The sequence below is a fragment of the Mustela lutreola genome, chromosome 4, assembly GCF_030435805.1.
Source record: "Mustela lutreola isolate mMusLut2 chromosome 4, mMusLut2.pri, whole genome shotgun sequence".
In the NCBI taxonomy this organism is placed as follows: domain Eukaryota; kingdom Metazoa; phylum Chordata; class Mammalia; order Carnivora; family Mustelidae; genus Mustela; species Mustela lutreola.
The window spans coordinates 82,997,997-83,006,451 of NC_081293.1; the positions used below are offsets into that span (position 1 = coordinate 82,997,997).

Consider the following 8,455-nt stretch of genomic DNA (forward strand, 5'->3'; position numbering starts at 1 on the left):
GTGTCTGATAGCCATTTGTATGTCTTGATTGGAGAAGTGTCTGTTCATATCTTCTTCCCATTTTTTGATATGTTTGCCTGTTTCGCGTGTGTTGAGTTTGAGGAGTTCATTATAGATCCTGGATATCAACCTTTTGTCTGTACTGTCATTTGCAAATATCTTCTCCCATTCCGTGGGTTGCCTCTTTGTTTTTTTGACTGTTTCCTTTGCTGTGCAGAAGCTTTTGATTTTGATGAAGTCCCAAAAGTTTATTTTCGCTTTAGTTTCCTTTGCCTTTGGAGACATATCTTGAAAGAAGTTGCTGTGGCTGATACCGAAGAGATTACTGCCTATGTTCTCCTCTAGGATTCTGATGGATTCCTGTTTCACGTTGAGGTCTTTTATCCATTTTGAGTTTATCTTTGTGTACGGTGTAAGAGAATGGTCGCATTTTATTCTTCTACATATAGCTGTCCAGTTTTCCCAGCACCATTTATTGAAGAGACTGTCTTTTTCCCACTGTGTTTTGTCGAAGATTAATTGACCATAGAATTGAGGGTCCATAGCTGGGCACTCTACTCTGTTCCACAGTCTATGTGTCTGTTTTTATGCCAGTACCATGCAGCCTTCCCGTTGAGATCAGGAACAAGACAAGGATGCCCACTTTCACCACTCCTGTTCAACATAGTATTAGAAGTCCTAGCAACAGCAATCAGACAACAAAGAGAAATAAAAGGTGTCCAAATTGGTCATGAAGAAGTCAAACTCTCTCTCTTCGCAGATGACATGATTCTTTATATGGAAAACCCAAAAGACTCCACCCCCAAACTACTAGAACTCATAGAGCCATTCAGCAATGTGTCAGGATACAAAGTCAATGTGCAGAAATCAGTGGCTTTCTTATACACTAACAATGAAAATACAGAAAGGGAAATTAGAGAATCGATTCCATTTACGATGGCCCCAAGAACCATAAGATACCTGGGAATAAACCTAACCAAAGAGGTAAAGGATCTGTACTCGAGGAACTACAGAACACTCATGAAAGAAATTGAAGAAGACACACAATGATGGAAGACCATTGCCATGCTCTTGGATCGGAAGAATAAACATTGTTAAAATGTCTATACTGCCTAGAGCAATATATACTTTTAATGCCATTCCGATCAAAATTCCACTGGTATTCTTCAAAGAGCTGGAGCAACGAATCCTAAAATTTGTATGGAATCAGAAGAGACCCCGAATCGCTAAGGAAATGTTGAAAAACAAAAATAAAGCTGGGGGCATCACGTTACCTGATTCCACTTTGTTTTAAAATGAGTTTTCTAAAATTTGAAAGGATTCATATTTTTAAAACAAAAAAAAATAGAGGGGCTCCTGGGTGGCTCAGTGGGTTAAAGCCCCTGCCTTTGGCTCAGGTCATGATCCCAGGGTCCTGGGATAGAGCTCCACATCGAGCTCTCTGCTCAGCAGGGAGCCTGCTTCCCTCTCTCTCTGTGCCTGCCTCTCTGCCTACTTGTGATCTCTGTCTGTCAAATGAATAAATAAAATCTTAAAAATAAAACCGAAAAGATAGAAATAGGCAAGAATTACTTGAAGGGAGGTGTATCAAGTATATCAAGCAAATTCAAAGAACAGTTGGTAGAATGAGAAGCAGGACTCTTAATTTCACAGAGTTGTGCAAGTTGTAAAACTTCCTTTGATTTTCCTAATAACAACACTAAAATAGCCTATAATCATATCTGGTAGACACAGCATTGTACTAGAAGTGTATGGATGCTTTTCAGGGGACCGAACAATGAGGCCTGAGTGGACAGCTCTCTCATGGTCCTGCTTGATCCAGGAATAGGACTTTGAAGATCTGGTGGAATGGAGGGACCACGTGTCCTCCAGATGACTCTCCCTAAGTGTTTGTGTCCGCTTGTTCACATCTCTAGCTTGAATAGCCGCCTGTTCCGGCTTTGGTTTCTGCATTTCTCATTCATATTTCAACTTCATGAATGCATTTTTGCTTCTTCGACATTCAGCTGAGTCAGCTCTGGAAAAAGCTACCAAATTGTAGTCAAATCCAGTTTTTGGCTTTAGTCTTACTTGACCATCCTGCAGCATAACCCTCAGTCTCTGTTGTTTCTGAAACCTGCCTGCTAGCTTTCCTTTCTTAACTCTGATACATCCCCTTACTGTTCCTCACAAAGTTGTCTTTCCCTTTTGCCCCAGACGTTGCCTCTCCTTGGGTTTGTTGCCCAACCATCCTGGCTCACTGCTTTTCTTCAGTCTGTGTTTTTTCCTGACTGGTCTTCACTCTCTCTCTCTCTCTCTCTCTTTTTAATAAAATACTTCTGAATTAGTAATAACATGGTTAAAGGTTAAGTGATGTTCCCTCTAGGAAGGGTGACATTTTTCATCTCAACTGAGACACTTCCACTGAGAATGAAAGTGGTTCCATAAAGTTATAATGGGACAACTGGCTATATCGGGACAGTCCCAGACAAACTGGAGTTATGGTCCTCCTGCTGTAGATATCTGTCTGTTTTGTTTGTCCTACCAGTGCTGCTTTTTTCAGGTAAAAGATACTCTTGTATGCCCCCTACTGTTATTTAGAAGGGAATCCATCATCTTTAGGGCTTTCCGAACTTAGATGCAGCTGTACACCGCTGGCATCCTGTTAAAATGCAGATATTGATTTAGTGGATCTGGTGGGGGCCCTGGGTTTTGCATTTCTAAAACGCCCCCAGGTGAAGCAGACTCTGCTGCTCAGGGAGCCACACTTTGAGTAAGGAGTTTATACATGATTTTCTGTTCCTTCTTTGCTTTTTTGTCACTTCTTAAAAGCCTGTCCCAGACATCTGTATCTAAACAGAACATGTATTGTTTCTTTGTTATAGCTGACAGTAATTCAAGCATGGACGTTCCATAGTTAGTTAACTGGTTATTATTAGTTATGCACTATTTCAAACCTTTTGCTATTACAAACCATGTTCTAGTGAATGACCTTGTACGTATAGGTTTTTTCTATCTGATAAATTCCTAGAAGTGCGCTGCCAGGTCAACGGGTGCATAGAATTGATAACTCGATCATTCAGGATTGTGGTACCATTTTGTGTCACTCCCATCGACACCGCATCCGTGCTTGTTTGTCCACAGCTTCACCCGTAGAACATGTGGTTCAACTTCTGGAATTTGGGCCGTGGAAAGAGAAACATGGTATTTTATGAAGTTTATCTCTGCAAGCTTCTTAACTATGAGTGAGGTTAAGTATTTTTTCATGTATCTGAAAGGTGTATTTACGTTTCTGTGAACCCTCTTCATATCTTTTGCCCATTTTGCTCTTAGGTTTGTGGCTTTTTTTGTTTTTCTTCTTCTTCAGTGTCTAGCTCTTTATAGATTAGGGATACTAGTGCTTGTCCATTTTATGGGTTGCAAACTCTTATTTTATGGGATGTGATTTGTCTTTTGATAGTTGACGCTGGTGTTTTCTCCCCCATGCAGGTATTTTGTTTCAGAATGCGACCTTTCACTTAGTCATTTCTTTAGGCTCCCCTTGGCTGTGACAATTTCTCAGACTTCCCTTGTTTTTGATAACCAGGGCAGTTTTGAGGAGTACAGTTAGGTGTTTTGTAGAATGTCCCTCAATTGGGAATTCTCTGCTGTTGTTTTCATGATTAGACTGAGGTTATGGGTTTCTTGGAGGAAGACCACAGAGATAAAATGTCTTTTGGTCTTATCATATCAAGGGTTAGTGCTCTGGACATGACTTACTACTTGGTTTTCTCTGTCCTCATACTGTACTCCTTGGAAGGAAGTGGGCTATTACACTATACCACTTACACTATACCTCCTTCCTGTTGGAGTAGCTACACAATTATGTACATAAATTATCAGGAATTCTGCATAGGAGATTTTTCTGTTCTCTCCTATTTACTAATCCATTTATATCAGCACAAATTCATGGCTAGTTATTTTATATTTTGGTTCTAGTACAATGACACCTTGTTCCTTTAGTTGCTCAAGTTGTTCCAGGTTGGTTAGTAAAAGCATCTTCTAGTGGCACCCGGGTGGCTGAGTTGGTTGAGTGTGTCTGACTCTTGATTTCGGCTCAGGTCATGATCTCAGGGTCCTGCGATCCATCCCCAGGTTGGGCTCTTTGCTGAGTGTGGGGCCTGCTTGAAATTCTCTCTCTCTCGGGGTGCCTGGGTTGCTCAGTGGGTGAAAACCTCGGCCTTCGGCTCAGGTCGTGGTCCCGGGGTCGTGGGATCGAGCCCCACATTGGCCTCTCTGCTCAGCAGGGAGCCTGCTTCACCCTCTCTCTCTGCCTGCCTCTCTGCCTGCTTGTGATCTCTGTCTGTCAAATAAATAAATAAATAAATAGAAATTCTCTCTCTCTCTCCCTGTGCTCCTCCCTGCTGCTTATGCTTTCTCTCCTTTTCCTTCTCAAAAACAAGTAAATAAATTTTTTTAAAAGCACCTTCTGTCGCTTCCTGTAGCTATTGACATACCCGGTTATTGTTTGAATATTTCTACCTTACTCTGTGGCAGTAGATTTTCCAGGTGCATCTTATGTCTTTCTTGCCCTAGAATTAGCCATTTTTTCCCCCTAAGTAGTTCTGGTTCTTTTCATTGGAGCATAGTATGAGAAACCAGGATTGGGGGACTAGGTGTGTCTGTTGTGACTGTTAAGTCATTGCTCAAAGACCCTCTTCAGCTAACTGAACAGGGAATATGTGTATACTCACTCATGTATATACACGTGTCTATAAATATTTTAATATGTAACCATCTGTATGTATAGTAAGCTAAGTATTCACACTGTTGTAAGCATTATCAGATGGAGCATTCTAACCTTCTAACCTTCTCTCCTTGCTTGTCTGTAATCTCCTGCACTAACAGTGAGAATCCAGCTAACATCAGAATTTCATCTATTGGATAGTTCAATTCCAGAATACACATACATGATTTCAGAGTTGCATACATGGTTTCAGAGTGGTTAACCCATGGATGCTTGATTCTCCCAGTTTGGGACCATTTGAATTAAGGTGCTAGAAATAATCACATGTAGGTTTTAAAACATAAGTTTTCAAAAACATAGGATGTGAAATTGCTGTGTTGGTTATGTATGTATGTATGTTTAGCTTCGCAAGAAATTGCCAAACTATTTCTACAAAGTTGCTGTATCAGTTTTTGTTCCTACCAACTATGAATCAGAATCTTGTTCTGATTCTGGACCTGAAATTGGCACTGTCATTATTTTTGATGTAACCATTCCAGTACCTGTGTCATGGTGTCTGCATATTCCCACTGAGGTGATGTGGAGCATCTATCTGTTTGTGTATTTATTTGCTATCCTTATATCTTTGGTGAAGAGTTTGTTCAAATCTTTTGCACATTTTTCATTTGGTCATTTCTTTTCTTATTATGAATCATTAAGAGCTCTTTTGTGATGTTGGACACAAAGCCTTGATTAGATATCTGTGTTCCAAATATTTTCTCCCTGTCTGTGCCTTATCCTTTCATTTTCTTAAAAATGTCTTTCACAGAGCAGAAGACTTTATTTTTAATAATACCCAACGCATGCTTTTCCCCGTGGAATATGCTTTTGCTGTTGAATCTAAAAACCCATCCCCCAAACCAGTGTCCTAGAGATTTTTCTCCTGGATTCTTTATTCTTGTATTTTTACATTTAGAACTCTGATTCATTTTTATTTTTTATTTATTTTTATTTTTTTAAAGATTTTATTTATTTATTTGACAGAGAGAAATCACAAGTAGACGGAGAGGCAGGCAGAGAGAGAGGAAGGGAAGCAGGCTCCCTGCTGAGCAGAGAGCCCGATGCGGGACTCGATCCCAGGACCCTGAGATCATGACCTGAGCCGAAGGCAGCGGCTTAACCCACTGAGCCACCCAGGCGCCCTCTGATTCATTTTTAGTTAATACTTGTGTAAGGTCTGTGTCTAGTTTCATTTCTTTTGCATGAGTGTTCAGTTGTTCGAGCACCATTTGTTGAAAGACTATTTTTTCTCCTTTTATTCCCTTTGTGCCTTTGTCCAAAAAATGTTTGACTTTATTTTGGTAGCTCTATTCCTGGTCCTTGTAATCTGTTCTGTTGATCTGTGTGTCTGTCTCAGCACTAACACACTGTCTTGGTGGCTAGTAGCTTTATAGTTAGTCTCAAGACCAGGTGATGTGAATTCTCATTTTTCTTCCACGTTGTGTTGGCTATTCTATTTTTTAAAAACTTTTTAAAAAGATGTTATTTATGGGGCGCCTGGGTGGCTCAGTGGTTAAGCTGCTGCCTTCAGCTCAGGTCATGATCTCAGGGTCCTGGGATCGAGCCCCGCATCGGGCTCTCTGCTCAGCAGGGAGCCTGCTTCCTCCTCTCTCTCTGCCTGCCTCTCTGCCTACTTGTGATTTCTCTCTGTCAAATAAATAAATTAAATCTTAAAAAAAAAAAGATGTTATTTATTTGGCAGAGAGAGCACAAAGAGGGGATGTCACAGGCAGAGAGGGCAGAGGGCAGAGGGAGAAGCAGGCTCCCCTCTGAGCAAGGAGCCTGACTCGGGACTTCATCCCAGGACTGTGGGATCATGACCTGAGCTGAAGGCAAATGCTCAACCACCTGAGCCACCCAGGTGTCCAGTGTGTTGGCTCTTCTAGATCTTTTGCTTTTCTGTGTACACTTCAGAATCTTCTTGTCATTATCTGCAAAATAACTGTGAGGTTTTATTTGGATTTCATTGAATTTATCGATTAAGTTGGAAAGAATTGACGTCTTAGCCATATTGAGTCTTGCTACCGATGAATACGAGCTCTATCTCCATTTATTTAGATCTTTGATTTCTTCCATCAGTTTTGTCTTCCTGCATATATGTATTGTGTTAGGTTTTATACTTGAGTACCCTTTTTAGGGGTGTATTGTAAAGAGTATTTTTTTCATTTGAAAAATTGGAATTCAGTTCTTTATTCAGATATAGGAAAATAGTTGACTTTTTTATATTGACCTTGTATCCTATGATGTTTTGGTAATTTCCTCATTACTTCCAATAGTTTTTTTTTTACTTTTTATAAGATATTTGAGATTTTCTACATAGACAATAATATTGACTTCAGATAGAGTTTTGTTTTTCCTTTTAAATGACACACCCTCATTGTCTCATGCCCTCTTTCGACCCACCTTCCCTCTAGTAATCTACCAGTTTGTTCTCTATATTTGTGAGTCTCTTTTTTTGGGTCTCTTTTATGCTTTGTTTTGTTTCTTAACTTTCACATATAATTGAAATCATAGGATATTTGTCTTTCTTTGACCTATTTCATTTAGTATTATACCCTCTAGATTTATCCATGTTGTTGCAAATGTTAAGATTCCATTCTTTTCTCTGGCCAAGTACTAGTCTATTAGATATCTATATAATCTCTATCTCTCTCTCTCTATATATATCTATATATACACCACGTCATTTTATCCAGTCATCTATTGACGGGCTCTTCCATATCTTGCCTACTGTAAATAGTGCTGCAATATAAACGTATCTTTTCAAATGTTTTCATTTTGTTTGAGTAAATACCCAGTAATGGAATTACTGGAACATATGACAGTTGTATTTTTAAATTTTTGAGGAACCCCCACATTGTTTTCCATAATGGCTGCACCAGTTTTCATCCCCAGCATCAGTACACAAGGTTCCTTTTTCTTCACGACCTTTATCACCAACTCTTGTTCTTTCTTGTTCTTTTTCTGCAGGCAGAGTCCCAGGCTGGCAGGAGAAGTGGGCGTGGTCACTGGGACAGCCCTCCGAAATGGGTCAGGTGACCTTTCAAACTCTGGGGTGGTGAAGGGTTCCTCACATCAGAGCAGCACGCGGGCCATAACGTAGGCGGGTTTTAATGGACCCATCAGACAACCTGTGCAAGACCTGAGGACGAGTGAAATGCGCTGCCTGGAATGGAGGTTGTGTTGTCTTCTGGGGCTTCTGTCCCCAGGGGATATTCAGCCCGGTGAGGTGGGGGCAAGGGGGCAGGTTATTTGGGGCCGATTTGCCTTGCTTCGGGGGCGACCCTGTGTTTGAGCAGGAAGGCGGGGTCTGCAGTTGGATCTGGCATCTGGGCCCACATTGGTCACAACGGTGGTTGGGTTGAGGGGAGCACAAGGCTGGCTGGCTGGAGTCTGTAGCCCCTCAACTGCCTTTTGATGGCCTGTACCCAGGGCCCGGGGTACCTGGGCACAGCCAGAGTCCCAGGGCCCAGGCAGATGCTTATAGGAAGGGACTGGAGCCAGGGAGGGAGGGAGGGAGGGAGGCAGCCGGGTGCTGCACCAGGGTGCTCAAGCCTGACTCTCTGCTCTGTGCTTTATTGGAGGGTTGGCGTTTATCAGGGCAAAATGCGCACAGTGTGAACTCTGCCATAGCCACGACCCTGAAGTGGAAGGGTTGTTGTGGAAGAGGAAGGTAGTCAGTCGTGTTTTTTTCTTTCTTTCTTTCTTTTC

At 41.4% G+C, this 8,455-nt stretch overlaps 1 protein-coding gene across 3 annotated transcripts in view; it reads left to right on the forward strand.

Moving 5' to 3' along the window:
- Positions 1–7,993, forward strand: part of LOC131829021 (uncharacterized) — an 89,358-nt gene extending 81,365 nt beyond the window's left edge. For 2 of the 3 annotated variants that reach the window (XM_059170354.1, XM_059170356.1), the window contains exon 11: positions 7,715–7,993. The gene's annotated coding sequence lies outside the window, so the exon portion shown is untranslated. Of the gene's footprint in view, positions 1–1,728; positions 2,152–7,714 lie in introns of those variants that run through there. The other variant, XM_059170355.1, reaches the window with a different exon arrangement.
- The last annotated feature ends 462 nt before the right edge of the window (positions 7,994–8,455 follow it).